This window comes from Mesocricetus auratus, unplaced genomic scaffold (genome assembly GCF_017639785.1).
Source record: "Mesocricetus auratus isolate SY011 unplaced genomic scaffold, BCM_Maur_2.0 Super-Scaffold_100019, whole genome shotgun sequence".
Classification (NCBI taxonomy): domain Eukaryota; kingdom Metazoa; phylum Chordata; class Mammalia; order Rodentia; family Cricetidae; genus Mesocricetus; species Mesocricetus auratus.
In genome coordinates, this window is record NW_024429200.1 from 39,709,506 (window position 1) to 39,727,548 (window position 18,043).

The window sequence follows — 18,043 nt, forward strand, 5'->3', positions numbered from 1 at the left end:
AAAAAAAATAGGTTCTCCATTTGTTTAGAGGCCTACAGTTCATTGTACAAAGGGGGCCATGCTTCGCTTGGAAACAAGGAGGTTTTATTTATTTAATTTCTGCAAGATTCTATTCTTTCTCAAATTCTCTTTATTTTCTATTTTCTTTATTCATCTACTTTAAATGCCATTTTGTGAACGACAACTCAGGAAATAATATGATTTCCCTTCACCACAAAAATGCTTTATTTTTAAGGGAATAGTACTTTCACTCTGATTCAGCTGAAGGAAATATGTCTGTCTTTGTTCACATGTGTTCATTGTTCAGTGGTTAGTGCCAAAAGAACACACAGACTAACAGTGAACATGGGCTCACATTAGCAAAGAAACTCCAGGGAATTGCATTTTTGCAAAAGCAGTTAAATATTCTCTATGATTAGTGGCTTTGATAAATAGTATTATAGAGAGAAGTACATCACTAGTTTAATTTCATGCTGTTAGCAACTGTTAGGTATTTTGTCAAGTTGACACAAGTTAAAGACATCTAAGAAGAGAGAACTTTTCACTACTAAAAAAGCAAAAACTCAAAATGAGTCTACATGTGACTAATGGGGGATGTCCTTCTGTATACATATTTCTCTTATTGGTTAATGAATAAAACACTGTTTGGCCAGTAGAGCAGGAAGATGGGTAGGAGTAGGAGATGAGGAGAATTCTGGGAAAAGGAGGCAGAGAGAGACCATGAAAAGATGCCATGTAGTAGAGGAAGGAGTAACAGGTCTAAACCTTTCTCTGGTAAGACAAGACTATGTGGAAATACTTAGATTAATAGAAAAGGGTTAATAATTAAGACAGATCTATCCAGTAAGAATCCCTAGACATCAATCAACAGTTTAATAATTAATATAAGTCTCTGTGTGCTTATTTGGGACTGAAGGGATGCAAGAAAGAACCTCCAACTGCACCTCTTAAATGTGTAAAGCCACAGCTATTTTGACAGTCATTATATTATGTAAGTATTATGCCATTTACTTCTAACAGGTAGGCAGTACTGTGATATTCATTTTACTGGTGACAAAACTAATGTCACACAACTAGTGAATTCAGAACATGCCCTTAGAGGTTGAATACATAACTTGTCATCAACCAGACTTGTTTGTTGTTGACTTAATATATTTCATCACTATGTCTTTTAACTGGGTAATTTAATCTAACATAACCTTTAAAAGATAATTGTGGCTAGATAAGTTCTTACCGGAGTATTTTTTTAACTTATTTTCTAGCTTTACTGCATCCCTTTCTTTTTTTTTCTCCTTGCCTAATAGTATTCCTTGTTGTTAATGATTTATTTTTGCAATGTGTTTTGATTCCTGGCTGATTATTTGGATTTGTTGTTTCTAAATTTCTGTGTTATGCTTACTATAAATCTTAGAGAAGAATATATTTTATTATAACTAGCTACCTTGACATAATTGCAAACTAGCATGGCTATAAAGAAAGTAAACCCAAATATACTACATTATTCTAAAATATGCTAATAAATGCAAAAACCTCTCAACATTCCTGCCCACACTGTATATTTTTTCAGTACCATCTTTCTCTAGTGTTTGTCTCTTTATTTATTATAATGAATACTTTAATTGAGTTTCCTTTCTTGTTAATGTAAGAAATTCCTCATGTACTGTGTTTACAATAGAGCATCCTGAGTATGTTTGCATAGACACAGTAGTGACTTCTGAAGAGGCATCTTGTTCTCGTCTACTCTCCAGGCTGGAAAGGATGTGCTCCCCTTTTAGGTACTTCCCATGTTTATGATGAATGAAGAAATGTGGATTAGGGATACAAATGGATTTTAGTTGCTCTCTGGTGTCAAAGTTGTGACAGCATGTAAAAAAAATCTGGGGTGAGCTTTAAGTGAAGATGTCACCCAGAGCTCAGACAGAAATGACTATAGGTTCAAGCCCACATAGAATTCCTGGAATGACAAACACAAACAAACACTGACTAATTAAAAGCACTGGACAAAATACCCTTCAATGTTTTATCCACATACATCATAATGTTTAGAAGATATTGTGGTACTTGTTGGCCAGATACTAAGCAAGGTGCATGAATTTTCAGGTGGAGAAAGTGAATCAATTGCTTTAATTAAGCTTAATGGGCTTCCAGAAAAGAGAGCTAAAATGCAGTACTCTAACAGAAGCATTATACCATGATGAAGCAATTTTTTCTTTATTAATGTTTTATTTAAATAAAAAAACTATCTTATTTTACATACCAATCCCAGTTCCCTCATCCTCCTGTCCTCCCATTCCTCCTACCATCTCATGAGAGAGAGTGAGGCCTCCCATGGGGGATCATCAAAGTCTATCACACCGTTTGCATTAGGAATGAGGCCCTCCCACCTGTATCGAGTTGAGAGAGTATCCCTCCACAGGGAATGGGCTCAAATAGCCCATTTTTTCACTAGGGATAAATACTAGTTCCACAGCCCCAAAGACAGCCCACCCAGGTGAAAAGCAAATCTTTGAGGTGAGCCCTGGTGTGGGGTATATCAACAGCAGAATAGATCACAAAGAAGAGTCAATCTGTGGTCTTAGAAACTTGGTATTTGAAAGTACAAAGATGGACGAGAAGAATGATACACAGATGAATAGTAATAAAGAAACTCTCTGGGGAATTTGGAGCAGCATTGTAGATGGATATTGTAGCCAACAGGGCCTGGGAATGCTAACAAGCTAGAAATCTTATCCACTGATGTAGTAACAAAATCTTCCCAAAGACAGAAAAGCCTACAAATATCCAAGAACTGGAAAGTCAAAGATCCTCAGTCAGATTTAAGTCAAACACTGCTGCCCTAAAACATCCTATAGTCAAGCCCTCAGAGATGCAAGATAAAGAGGAGATCTGAGACAGACGAAGAAAATGAAACAAAGCAGGCATAACAGAAATTTGCGTTGGAAAGTCCCGACTCTTCTCATAACGGAAGGAACTAGGAGAAAGTCAGAGAGGATGAGAGAAACTCTTCTTCATGCTCAATGGAAATCCTGAAGTAATATTGGATGAAGGACTCAGAAAGAGCTACAGAACTAAGAAAGCACTGGAGGTGGCCCCAACAGACTACAATAAAGGCTAAAAGCTGGTCTTCACATAGCTGTGAAGAGACAATAATGAACTGAAGGGAAAGGTTGGAAGGTATAAAACCACTGACAAGAGTAATTGCATTGAAATGAAGCATGCTTAATGTTGTAAGTGTCTAACACACTTACATCTTTATTAGAAAACTAAACTCCAAAAGAAATAAAAGTAAGTATATGAATGGACAGAAAATAGGGCGGTGCCAGGACAATCCTTTCATCCCATCAGTGGAGAGGCAGAGACAGGCAGATCTCTGAGTTAGATGTCAGCCTGGTCTACAAAGCAAATTCCTGGACAAACTCCAAAAGCTACAGAGAAACACTGTCTCAAAAAACAACCAAAACAAAAGAATGGACAACATAGAAATATATGAAGCATAAGAGCAATCCTTATACAGTGGTGATAGAGAGGGAGATTATTTGAAAATATTGGGGTTTATTCTTTATTGTTAGTCTATGATCGGGTTAAGATATTATTTTCAAAATGGGTTCTTATGACCCAGGATTTATTTCTTATAAGCCTCATGGTAGCTAACAGCAAAAGTTCTAACAAGCAAATAAAGCCTAAAGACTGTTATAAAAATGCCATGGATTTTAAATGATTTCCCTGTTTAAACTGAGTTTCAAAGTAATTGCCAGCAAATTTGCGATCATAAATTTGGTATTAACATTTATCAGCTCAGAAAATAATGGAGTCAAATAAGAAAACTACATATTTTATCTTAAAATACACATATTTTCATTTGATATGTTCAGAAGTGGCAGTTTCATGGTGAATTGCTTAATAAATGATTGCTTATTCATTTCAATGAAGAAGAAAATAGAGGCTCTTATATGACCTAAAATGTACTTTATGACAACTTCTTTCGAAAAATGTCCATTTATCTAACCATCCGTACAGTTTCTTTTCCAGTGTAAAACTGTTAATAGAATTTTTTGATTGTTTGAATTTTAAGACACAAGTATGATTTTTTAAGTCACATTTTTTGAAAGCTTATTTAGAAAGAAATATGATGCGTTCAATTCTGTTTTGTAGTGAGTGCTTTTCTGGGGTGGTTGCATTTCAAGGAGTTCATCCTAAGAATGCAACCAGAGAACAGTTATTTCAGCTAAATAATTTATTGGCAACTCAGCAACCATAATAACTGATGAAATATATTGAGACAAGGGGTAGTGAAGTATAGTGAATGTGAAATGTACTGCCAATATTAGAATAGAAAGAGCACACAGCGAGACAAATACGAGAACCAATTAAACCATTAGACTGAATTTAATTTTCAGATTTCAGAATGAAAAGAAATAGTATTATTTAGGTAAAGAACATGTGTCTCACACAGGAGTTAAAGCTAAAAGGTTAAAAACAACAGCAACAAAAAACAAAACAAAACCCAGAAACAACAAAACCCTGGGCTGTCAGTGACAGCCTCATGGCTGGGCAGTGTGAATAATGCAGATAGATATCTCAGCCACTGATCTACAACTTTATTGGTATCTATCATCTAGTTCAGGCTTAATGTTTTAAACACGGTGCTTCTATCTATAAAACAGAAAGGTAGAAAACCGAAAAGTAAAGTAACATTAATAGGTCTATGTTGTCAGCAATCACCACAGTGACCCAGTTTTCTTTTCATTTTCTCTTCCAAATCAACTATGTGTTACTCCAGTAAATTCTGTATAAAAGTCCCTTAAGGCTACCCATGGCTAATGCTTCTTTGGGACAACGTAGCCTGAGGGATGAAGAATTTTCAGGGTCCCTACACTGAATTTCACATTAATATGGAGAAATGTCCTATTGAGATGGAAGGGCCCAGCTAGCAGAAGAATTTCCTGATGTGTGAAAAAATGTTTTTGCTGGTATCACGAGCTATGTGCTGGGCGCACTGTTTATTTGGAGCCCGCTATGTGTGAAAGCTTCACCTTTTCCATTTTTAGAAAATGTGAGGCAGCAAAAAGGGTTTTGACACAGTGCAGATCCTGCATTTAATCACCTCGATTGAGGGCACCCTACCACCACTCCCTGTTCTTTTTATATTTGGACACTAGCCGTTTGGGGGGAAATACCTGATTCTGGTTTTAAAACAAAAATATAATTCCAGAAGATTAAACATTATCTGCTTCACAAAGTCGTCAGCAAGTAATAGGAAGGACGATTCACCGGAACACCTAATGGTAACTCTCTCTCTCTCTCTCTCTCTCTCTCTCTCTCTCTCTCTCTCTCTCTCTCTCTCTCTCTCTCTCTCTCTCTCTCAATCTCTCTCTCTCTGTCTCTCCCTCTATCTCTCTCTCTTGCTCTCTCGCTCTCTTTCTGGTCCTCTTTCGTCTGATAATTACTTAATAGACTTAGACCACCTCTGTCATCTTGTTAATTGCTTGGTAGGAGGGTAATGTACTTGTAGGATGCAAAAACAAGGTATGGCAGGACGTTATGGGTTAACCTTGCTTGCAGTCATTTCATGTGCTGTGAAATAAGTCTTCTACTCATTTCTGGATTTTACATTGTTTAGTTTTGCATTATTATAATTTGAGAATGTTAGCTGATTTGTTTCTAAATAGGTCCGTATATAAGCCAGACATAAATACAAAATAGTTATGTTCAATTTGAACAATTTCATATCAGTATAAAAAAACAAGAAAAAATAGGAGGTAATAGAAATAAGAAACACTTAATTTTAAAATGCCAAGCAAACAAAGAGGAACAAATTTTTTAATTCGTTATTTTATTTACTGTAAGAATTTACATTAAATGTTCAAATTGCTGGATCAATTAATAATTAAAATTCTGTAGCATCCAACTATATTAATGTAGCATGTAATACTGAAATCTGAATACATTAACGTAACTTAAAATAAAATGTTTGTGGTAGAATTCCTAAAAAATGCTAGAGAAAAGGCTAAATTTACTTGTTTAGGATGGGAATTTAAGAATATATGGTTGTTGCACTTCGTCCTTTAATATATACCAATTGTAATAATAATTATAATTAGAAGGAGTTAATTTGATATTATTCACTAAAATTACTATCTACTACTGCTTTTACAAAAGTAGTAAATGTGTAAGATGTAGTGATGAAATTTTGTGTACTACATAAGAATTGGTTAAGCTATTATGTGTCTAGATTGTAAAAAGATGATCTAGGAAGCTGTTTATTTGTTTTATTATTGATTTTAAATCTTAATAATTCTGCTATTAATTTTTTATTTATGTTGATATTATAAAATAATTGCACCCCTTTCTCTTTACTATCATCCTTCTAAACTCTTCCATATATATCTCCTCACCTCTCTCAAATATATGGCATATTTTTATTTTTATTACATGCATTTTTATATATTGTATGTACATGTATATATATACATACACAAATATTGATATTCCTAAATACATAAAGACTTCTTCAGTTATTTATCTATGTTTCAGGACTGACTGTTTGGTAAGGGAAAACAAATTTTTCATGCCCTGCCCTGGGGAAGATTACCTCTCCCACTCTCAATAGTCTTGGCTAACCTGTAGTTCTTTATGTAGTGTCAAGGCCCCATGGGTTCTCCCATCTCCTTTGTTTGCCACATTTAACCTCTATTTTAAACAACGATCTTAAAAATGATGAATTAAATTGAGTATATCAGACATTGAGACTTAGAAAGTAGGGAATTCTCAGAGCTTGTGGACCTTAGTTCATGGAGTTTATGCCTACATTCAGATGTCATTATATAACAGAGATGCCAAAAGGTAAAGGCAAGAGACAACACTTCCTTTCAGTCACATATACATATGTATTCACATAGGGTAACACTTCACTGGACTGACAAACCCGTCTTTCTCATTCATAGATTTTTGACTTTCAATGTGAAATGCTCTTTTACAGTTCGGTTACATTTGATTTTCTGAGATTACCTTCTCTGAGATGATTGACTTACTTCTGCAATCCGTTAGAAAGAGTACATAGGAGATAACTAATAACTAACAATCAATTCTCTTTAATTAGCTTGATATTCTTCTACTACTAGTCTACTATGTAGTGTTAGACTTATTATGAGATTAAATGAAATGTAACTACATTCTCCATTATTATTTTTATTATATTTCCCTCTTGCATATTTAGAAAAAATACGTTTTCTTTTCCATTTCTAGTTCTGCAGATCAAAAATAGGGTCTCATGGTTGCTAAGCAAGTATTTTACTACAGAGCTAAATATCTTCCCAAACTAGCTTTACTTAGGAAAATAATTGTCAAACAAATTCCTAGCTGCTAGCTACCTGGGATTCTTGTCAATGCAGACAGCACAAAACGAGTCATGTCTAAAGGACAGTTCTTCTCTATGCAAAACTGACTGTCATTTCTGATATTGTGTGTGTGTGTGCATGTGTGTGTGCATGCGTGTGTGTGTGTGTGTGTGTGTTAACATCTTATTTCATGTTTGTGTGTGCTCTGTTACAATGGTCCATAAATGAGGCTAAACTAAGTTGCGCTATGATATTAAAAAACAAACACAGTAAAGAGAAAGAAAAGAAAAAACATAGAAGATGACCTCACCATCTGTGTTCCTAAAACAATAAAGTTTATATAATGCACATGTTCTGCATCCGTCACAGGACAGCTTAGGCTGTGTGCCATGATTCTAAGCTATAAAAAAAGCAAGCCTTAGCTTGACACACACTAGTCTCATGGGGGGAGGGAAAGCACACCATGAGCTGGCTACTGAAGCTTCTGCTCCACAGGTGGCTGGAATCACGTGCCATTGTCCCATGAATGTCAAAACACCAAGTATGAAGACGGTGTAGGAAGTTTATTTTTGTGCAGTGGTGTGTTCCTGTAGTTTGTGTGTTCATAGTGTTTCAGGAAACATTATGCTTTACTTTATTGCTTTACTTGGTAGATTAACACTTAATATCAATTGCACAATGATGAACCCACTGAATTCTATTAGGGATTTACAGGCATCAAATTAGTAGTTTTGAGTTTGGGATTTGTTTGGGGAGGGGAATTCTAGAGAGGGATCTACAAGTTCTGGTATGCTAAGTAAATAAATGCTCTGCAAATGAGCTATTACTCATATTTGAATTAAATTGATTTTTAATTGTTACACAAAAAGTAAGAGCATAAACATCAGGCATATAAACAATAACTTAATGTTTAACATATGAATATATCTTGTTATGTGTAGATTAAGTTTAAAATTCCTATCTCCTTAAACATTTATCATTTCTTCGTGATGAAAACTTTCAAAATCAGCTCATGTGGGTTTCTGACATGTACAATGCATTATTGTTTTCTGTAATGACCCTTCCTGCATTATCAAATCAGAGCCTCTTGCTCCATCCCAAATGTAAACCATGAACACATTGGTCAAACATTTTTATTCTTCTCATTTGTTCACACCAGTGACTGGTTTCCACGATTCTTCCTTTAAATTCCTTAGAAAGAACTTTATGATTCAATATAAATGGGAATGTATGGTACATAAAATAAGAGCTGGATTTTGAGTGAACTTGAAAATCAAGGATAGAACATTTATCTTAGAAAAGTTTTAAAAATTATGTGCTTTCTGCTTTCTATATTCTAGCACTATTGCATAATGACCCAAAGATGTTCCTTTGTATCTCTTTAAACAGTAATTATGATAACAGTAATGATTTGGATGTTACTGTAAAATATAAAAGGGAAAATACCAGTTTAAATCAATAAGTTGAAAATGAAAACCTTTAGATCAAATGTGAAAACCACAGACAAAATAACTAGCTTATTTTATCGGTGAAGAATTTCAAATTAATAGCTGTGTTTTTCGAGAATTATTATCTGTTGGTAGAGACTCAAAGTCTTCCCTCCTCTCATGATTTTGATTGTTTTATCTTTCAAATTTGTTGTCATATATAGGGTAAAGTACTTAGATGTCTAACAGTTGGTATTTTAAAACCTGGACTAATTCTAAAGCATGATGGAATTAAAATCAACTTACTAGTTATAAGAAAATCAATGCTTTATAAAGTTTCAAGAAGAAAAATGGTAGATTATGTTGGAAACCCTCCTTCAGAATAGTGTCACAAACGTGAAGAACCAATGCTTCAATCATGTCTTTAGCTGTGATTAAATGGAGCATTCAACATGCTAAAGAGTTAAGCATTTACTTTAGTAGATCACACATCCTCTGTAGGATATAGGGATCCCAGCAATATTGGAATTATTAGGCATTCAGGAGCTAGAAGCTGACATTTTATTCATTTAGATTCATAGCAAAGTCTACACAACATAACTAAAGATAGAGGGAGGGTTATGCATTTGAGTTTGTTGTTTATATGCTGTGTGCCTAAGGTTCACTTCTCTTCTTGGATTTTTATGGAAAATAGGTGTTTTCTTGACAGAGTATATTCCGATTATGGCTTACCCTTCTTTTACTCTTCCCAGTTCCTTTCCACTTCCTCAAATCTGCATCCACCTCCTTTCTGCCTCTCATTAGGAAAAAAAAAGGCTTCTTTGGGATAATGATAAAATATAACAAAAAGTTAAAACAAAAACTGACACATTGGACTTGGACTAAAGGAAAAGAGCCTAAGAGAAGCCACAAAAAATGGAGACAGACTCATTCCCACACTCAGGAATCCATAGCAACACTAAAGTGGAAGCCATAATATGCATGCAAAGTACCTGCACATTTGGAAGAAAGAAAAAAAGGCAATCTGTAAATTAAATAAAATGCATAAGATTTAAGAAGGTGAGCCCTGACATGACATTATGAGACAAGCTACTCCAAAGACTCCACTGAGATCATTTTCTGTAGAACATCTCCTGCTGTGTATGGGGTCTACCCTTAAGAGTAGTTTGTTTTCCCTTGGAGGAAACTTCATTTTCATTTGTACATGGTTATCAATTGAAGATAACTTCTGGGGACATGTGTCCACTTCTTCTTTCAGCTCTAAGACCACAGCTGATGCAGACCTGTGGAAGACCCTGTACATACTGCTCCAGTCTCTGTGAGTTCATAGGAGCTTTGCTCATGTTGATTTAGAGGTTGTTTTCGTGATGTTCCCCCTCTAGCTTTTACGATTCTTCTGCCTCCTTTTCCACGGGGTTTCTTGAGCCCCAAGAGGAGGGTTTGCAGAAGACATCCTTTTTAGGATTGAATGTTCCAAGGTCTCTCACTCTCTTCCGAATGTCTGGCTGTGGGTCTCTGCCACAGGAGGAAACATTTCTGATGATGGCTGACCAAGGCATGTGTGTATAACAGAATGTCATTTGGAGTCCTATGATAGATTATTTTTCATAAGGTTCATTTGCAAAGAAATGATTTGTAGCTATCATATGATATTTATGAATAAAAATTTAGAAGATTGTCTTATCAAATAAATGAATTTAATGATTTAAACGATAGATGGTTATGTCTATAACAATATATATAATTGGTTTCCCTTTAATTTTAAAAGAAGATTTTTACCAAACATTCATTGTCAGAGTGGCTTCCTTTATGATCTGTCAAGGCTCTCAAATTATCCCAATATTTGTTCAGGACAAATTAACATTTGATATAAAACAAAAAAGGTATTGTGGGGCGCTACTCATTATGAAGGCCTTAGTTTTTGTTTTCATATGGTCAATGTAATCTTAATGTAAAACAAAATAATGAAATGTTTTGTTTCAATACTATTATAAAATGAAGGATGATCAAACAGACTGCAATAAAGTTACTTATGAGACAGATTCCACAGAAATGTTGCAAAAATTAAACCGTTTTTCATCCTTTATTAGTAAGAGCATTAGTCTGGGTGGTAGAAGCTCTATTAAGACTTCTGTGGCCCAATGTAGCACTGATTTGTTTTGGTGAGTCCCATTCCTAGTATTTCAAATGCATTAGACTATACCCTTGATGCAAATACCAAATGTATAATTTTAATTTCTCACTTAAAACATTCCCTGAAGAGGACTTGCTGTGGTATAGGCCTGAAACACCGGTTACTCTACAAACCATGAGAATTGAAGACCAGCCTGTGTAGCTCAGTAAGACCTTGTCACACAGTGCAAACTAAGAAAACAAAGATAAGGATACAATTCAGCATTAGAGTACTTTCCCAGTATGTGGGAGGCCATAGTCAAAGCCCAAAAGTGTAAAAAATGTCCTAATTAGTTAAATTTGTTTAATAAGTGTTCTAAAAGCAATGATAAAAATATGATTGAAAATTGAGTAATTTAACAAGTTTGAGTATAATTAAAATATTAATTAGAAATGTGATCAATCTATTATAAACTATTTGGAATTCTGCATAATATATAAAATTAAATCCCAACTAATGATTTTGACTTATTGCTAGCTATTGCCCAAATCCTCTCTTCCTTTTTTCTAATGATAGAATTTAAAAAAAGAGAGAAAGGAGGATGAAAAATGGGTAAAGAGAAAGAAGTTTTAAATTTGAAATGAACATTTCTGCCAATATTAATGCCAGTTTTCAGTGCTTCTAATAAATGTACTGTGGTTTTTAAATTAAATGGCCAGTATCAGTTTCAGGTTTCCAAACTCTTAGTAAATCATTGCTTAATAAAAACTAGTTCAGCCAAGAGTAGATTGCTTTATTTGTTCATACACATCAGAGGAAGAACCAGCAGTTCATCAAAGTCACAAATCCTTTAGAGTTTCCAGGAGAATGCCAGGATCAAAGAGAAGAAACAGATAAGATAAAGAATTTTAATCTATTTGCATTAGGAATTTCCCATTTAAGTTTTACTTGTTGCTATCATCTTCCAGCAATTTAAAAAGTTTGCTCCTTTGAAATCTTTACCTGACACTAATGGAGCTTCTTTAGACAGATTTTTTTCTTTTGTAGAAAAAGTATATGGTGTGGACTGTAAAAAAGAATTGTCATATTAGAACAGTTACTTTGGGGCTGCAGGTGCTTCATTGGCTCATCTAATCTTCCCCAGAGAGGTGGAGTGTCTCATCTGGGCAGCATGTTCTCTGGGCTGTCAAAGGCTGTGGACAGCTTACCCTGCCAAGTAAATCTATATAACTAGTTGTTGTAACTTGTTATTTGAACAATAGTCTGTTTAGTAGAATGACACTGTGATTGTGCTGTGAGACCTTTATTATGGATAGAAGCTGCTTTCTTTGGAATATTTAGTGTGTGTGTGTGTGTGTGTGTGTGTGTGTGTGTGTGTGTGTGTGTACCTTCCTGGGTTTATCTGCTCTATCTGTTTAACTAGTACATTGTTATAGACTAGGAGGTTATGACTTGAAATGGATGTTAAGATGTTTATAGTTCTTTCTTGGAATTAGGTTCACAGTAGTAATGACGTTGTATCTTGCACCACCCCCTCTATCCTGTCACCCTGCTCTCTCACTATTGATAAGCTCATCTGTTCCTGGATATTCTGCATAGGATTTAACACAAAGCTCTTGCTTCATATCACAGATAAAATGTCACTGAGAGTATATTCATGACCATGTCAGTCATCTTTGGTCCTCTCATCCCAGTTCTCTATGTACACAAGAAGAAGTCCACATATGGCAAGCATCCTTCTACAGGCAAGTGGTGCAAAACCCATGACAGGCTGCCTTTTTTGCTGAGAAATATCTATCTTAGAAGACACCCATTTTTCAGGTCAAGAGTGCAGTGGATATCCGTAATTCCCAAACATTTCTAGCAAAAAAAAATTATAACATTCCTCTGATCTTACTGACACTCAGACTAATCACTATTGTCTGTTTTGGGAAACTTGGGATTTACCTTATCATGCCCACTTTCTTGCTTTATGTCACTCACTAAAGAGAACCCAGAACTTTCAAGTCATCCCCATCACTAAAACTAATCCTGATCCTTTAGTTCTGTCTCCTGATTGTCTCCTGATGCTCTCTGGGTCTCACCAACAAAGGCTTTCTGTCCTCAAACACTTTTGTGTATTCTCCCTTATCTTCTTTGCACCTGAACCCTCATGACTGCTTCTCACACCATCTTTCAAGAGGTGGCTATTTCCTCCTAACACCACTTAAATCATTAAGATTGGAGGTGAGATAGTGTCCTATTAGCTCCTCATTGCCATATCCCCAGGAGTCTCTTTTCTTGCCCTAAATCCTATAGGTAAGTCCTCATGACATTAGGAGATAGCCTTTGTATCCTCCTATCCCTCCCCCAATTTCTATTTATTTTTATTTCTTTTTCTTTCCCAGGCTGGATGCTAGGCAAATGCTGTATGCTCAATCTAATTCTTCCACCCAGTAATGTCACTTTTCCCCTTTGGTTAAGACTTAAGCTTTTCCTTTCTAACTTTCCCAGACTGGTTTCTTGTTATGCTTTATAATAACTTAATTATCTGTGCAGTTTGATGCTGTTGGATGACTCAGTGACAGCTGCCTCTCATGTATGAGATTTTGATTTCTAACCACAAAACCAATAAAACAAAAGGATTCAGACAGATGAGTCTTCATAACACTATTCCTGACACAAGGCTTTTCTCTCCTTTAATCACTTCCTTGAAATAATCTCACCATTTTATAATACACGTATCTAAGGGTTGTCTAATGCCAACATTGACATTTGCCTTCAAAATTGGGATGACGAATTCTCCCTTTGCTTAAATCAAGGCTTACTTTTTTCTAATTTTATCACATAATAATGGTAATAATAAATATCTATTGACTAATAAAAACTTATCAAATATACAGCAATAAAATGTTCTTTATTTCTCAAAAATGTACAGTTAAAAAGACAGTGTTGGTTATTACTGTGAAGTAGCTAGTAGCTTAGAACTTATAACACCCTACTGGTTCGTTGAAATCTGATAATATTTTGAATAAGAGTAAATATTTGAATCTACTGAATCTACACATCTTTTCCTCTTTTTGTTTTGAACAAATTATTCTTTCTGTAAATAAAACATTAAGTCTTGGATCCTATTCAAATTATTTATTCCTAAATTCTTTTTATTATTTATTCAATGTGATAAATATCTAGTCAGTTATAAAGTGTATGGTATAGTAAAATTAAATTGTTTAAGTTTGTATTTTTCTTTGAAATTTTCAGTTGTGATGCTTATGTCAACTTTTGTCTGGAGTCAGAATAACAACATAAAAATTGAACAAAAACCTTGTCTTGAAGTGAAATCCAGTTACTTGCTGCCAGTAACATGACATGAGTATTTAGCTAGGTGGTCATTTGGAGCCTTTCATAATTGATGAAAATGATAAGGACATCATTGCACTAAGACAGCTCTTTCTACATGGTCAGAGCCTCAAAAACAAATTGTTTCAAGGGACCTCCGTCTGTTCAGTGAATGTAAATTGTTAATTTCTTCTATGGAACCAGAGTGGGTGGTTCTTAGAGTTGATGCCTGCCTCCTGTGGTACCTTTCCTATATAGCCATTTTACTATTCTATTAAATATAATGGAGGTAGTTCAAGGGATTTTAAGGTGACTGTTGCCTTTGAGAAATTTCTAAGGTGCCTAAATGTTGAATTTAAACTGAATTACAACAATGACCATGTTTATTTTTGTAGGGAATTAAAATGTTCATGTCTTTAAAATAACAAATTGGACTGAAGAAATGTGTCTCAGGCAGTAAGACCTTGAAGGAGGTAAGATTTTTAAATATATATACATATTAAATACATATTTTGGGATTAAAATTCTCATTAAATGTAGATATACTAATACATATCTTTGCAGGTAATTTAGAAGATAAATTTTATAAGTTAAGAACACTTCATTTGTCACAAGATACACTTCTATGGAATGATTTGGACATTTGAGACAGTTCCAATATTTAAAGAAAATGCTCAACAGGAAGGCTACATTTCAGTTTTAAAGACGAGAAAGTAGATTGCTACTATTTTTTAATAAAAGAATTAATAAATCCTCATGCTTAGTAATTTCCCTAGGTTGGCCACTTTTCCCAGGGGTTTTAGAACAGAGGTAGCTGGTATGTAGGTAGATTGTCATTCCAAAGAACCCTTTGGCTAACCTGACCATTCTGCATTTCCTGGGGCACATATGGTTACTATCAGTTGACCACAGGACCAAACTCAAGGGAGCTAGTCAGTTTCTACTAACTGGTATCTTCATTTTCACCAAAGATGTGAAACTAAACTATCACCCTTAAAGCAAACCACAGTTAGGAGTCCTGAATATGGACACAGTAGTTATTTTAGATCATTTCAGTGTCTTTCCAAGATTCATGTTATTTTTATAAAGTAGGGAGACAGTGTAGCAGTAATAAACGTGTAGTTATGCCTCACTGTGCATGTTGTTATTTAAAGAATGGAGAGAATGAACAAAGGGGTTAAAAATGTGTGCAGATATGTGTGAGTAATTGTGTGTGGAACTGGAAAGGAGAAGTCAAAACACAACTTTATATATGCTTCTTTTTATATATGTTTTTATGTATGTTTCTCTAAGGATCATTGAGTAAAATTGATTCATAAATTTTATTTTGATATTTAGAACATTTTCCAATTTTATTAGATTTCTCTGAATTTTATTATTGTGTTTAATAATGTGAACAAGTAAAATTTCCCTGTATATTTTACACTAATATGACGGATGTAAGACTGTTCGTGAAGCCAATATTAAAATGGCTATGAGCAAAAGCCTCTTACATCAGCAACACGTTTACCATATAAGGGTCCAGATTCATTGATTCAAGATGTGTTTTAAAATGGAAGCTTTGTATTACATTGTATGGATTTTGCAATTTTCTTAATAATAATATAATATCTAGTACGGGAAGAATAGTAAAGACTGCACACATTTGTATGAGTGTATATAACATTGTTAGAATCATCTCATTGTTAGACTTATCTCATTTTCAGCTCATTCTTCCCATTCTAATTCCAGTGATACTGTTTGTACAGAAGTGCAATTCAGCCAAGATTAAATATTTAATTTTTTAACCAAATTATCAGTTCCTGATTATCTTATTATAATATGTTCAACAGAAACAAAGTTATATAGGAATGTACACAAGATGCATTTGCTGTGAATCTCTGCTTCTGTTTCCATTAACTACTAGATGAAGGCTCTATGACAGCAATGGTGGTAGTCATCAGTCTCATTATAGGGGCAGAACATTGAAGGTAGCCTGTCCACTATGGCTTATATTCTTTTGTCAGAATTTTTTTCAATTTAAATTAGAAACAAGCTTTTTTACATGCCAATCCCAGTTCACACTCACTCCTTTCCTCCCCTGCCCCACATTGACCCCCCCATCCCATCCCCTTTCTGCTATCCAGGGAGGGTGAGGCCTTCCATGGGGGATCTTCAAAGTCTGTCATATCATTTGGAACAAGCCATAACCCCCCCCTCGTGAGTCTAGGCTGAAAGGGTAACCCTCTATGTGGAATGGGCTCCAAAGTCCATACAAGTACTAGGGATAAATACTGATCCATTACCAAAGGCATGATAGATTTCCCAGACCTCCAAAATGACATACACTTTCAGGGGGTCTGGATAAGTCCTATGCTGGTATCCCAGCTATCAGTCTGGGGTCCATGACCTCACCCTTATTCAGGTCAGCTATTTATGTGGTTTCTACAGCCTAGTCATGATCCCTTTGCTCATCGTTCTTCCCTCTCTGCAACCAGATTACAGGAGTGCAGCTCAGTGTTTAGCTATGGGTATCTGCTTCTGCTTCAATCAGTTACTGGATGAAGGCTCTAGGATGGCACATAATCTAGTCATCAATCTCATTATAGGGGAATGGCATTTAAGGTAGCCTCCCCACTATAGCTTAGATTGTTAGTTAGGGTCATCCTTGTAGACTGCTGGACATTTCCTTGTGCCAGATTTCTCTTTAAAACTATAATGGTTCCCTCTATTATGGTATCTCTTTTTTTCATTATTACTTTAATTTTAAATAGCTTGCTTTACATGTATATCCCAGTTCCCTCTCCCTCCCCTTCTCCCCCACTCCCCTACCATCCCCCCAGCCTCCCACCCTATCCCCACTTCCTTCCACATAGGGGATATCTAGAGTCTGTCATTTCACTCAGGGCAGGGGCCAGGCACTCCCCTAAGAATCCAGGCTGAGAGAGCATCCCTCTTTGTGTTATGGACACATGAAGTCCATTTGTATGCCAGGGATAAACACTGATCTACTGCCCAGGGCCCAGGCCTCCTTACTGACTCTCACACTCAGGGTGTGAGGTCCCATGATGGCCTCTCAGCTGTTGGTATGGGGTCCAAGAGCTCCTCCTTGTTCAGATCATCTGTCTCTGCTGGTTTTGTCTGCCCATTTTTGCCAATTTGCTCATTGCTCCTCTCTCAGTCACTGGGTTCCATGGGTTCAGTTCAGTATTTAACTCTTCTCTTGCTCTAATCTATTCTTCCCCTGACTTGTTCTTCCTGCTCCCTCATGTCCTCCTCTACCCTCCTCTTCTTCCCTTCCCTTCACCCTAAATCCCTCTCCCCTCCCCCCATGCTCCCAATTAATTCAGGAGGATTTGTCCCTTTCCCCTTCTCTGGGGTACCATGTTTGTCTTTCTTAGGGTCTTCCTTGTTTCCTAACTTCTCTGACAGTATTGATTGTAGGCTGGTAATCTTTTGCTCTATGTCTAAAATCCTTATATGAGTGAGTCCATACCATGTTGTATTTTTGTGTCTGGGTTACCTCACTCAGGATGATTTCTTCTAGTTTCATCAATTTGCCTGCAAATTTCCCAGATTTTATTGTTTTATTTCCAATAAGTGATACTCCATTGTGTAAATGTACCACATTTTCTCCATTCATTCTTCAGTTGAGGGGCATCTAGGTTGTTTCCAGGTTCTGGCTATTACAAATAATGCTGCTATGGGTCAGTTCAGTGTTAAACTGTGGGTGTTTGCCTCTGCTTCCATCAGTCCCTGGATGAAGGTTCTAGGATGGCATATAATGTAGACATCAAGTTCATTATCAGGATGGGCATTTAAGGTGGTCACTCCACTATTGCTTAGCTTGCCAGTTGGTGTCATCCATT

At 35.7% G+C, this 18,043-nt stretch overlaps 1 protein-coding gene across 6 annotated transcripts in view; it reads left to right on the forward strand.

Moving 5' to 3' along the window:
• Nucleotides 1-18,043, forward strand: part of Sema3a (semaphorin 3A) — a 454,628-nt gene that overhangs the window by 154,649 nt on the left and 281,936 nt on the right. For 5 of the 6 annotated variants that reach the window (XM_040728504.1, XM_040728502.1, XM_040728503.1 and 2 more), the window contains exon 3: nt 14,591-14,668. The gene's annotated coding sequence lies outside the window, so the exon portion shown is untranslated. Of the gene's footprint in view, nt 1-5,111; nt 5,286-14,590; nt 14,669-18,043 lie in introns of those variants that run through there. The other variant, XM_040728506.1, reaches the window with a different exon arrangement.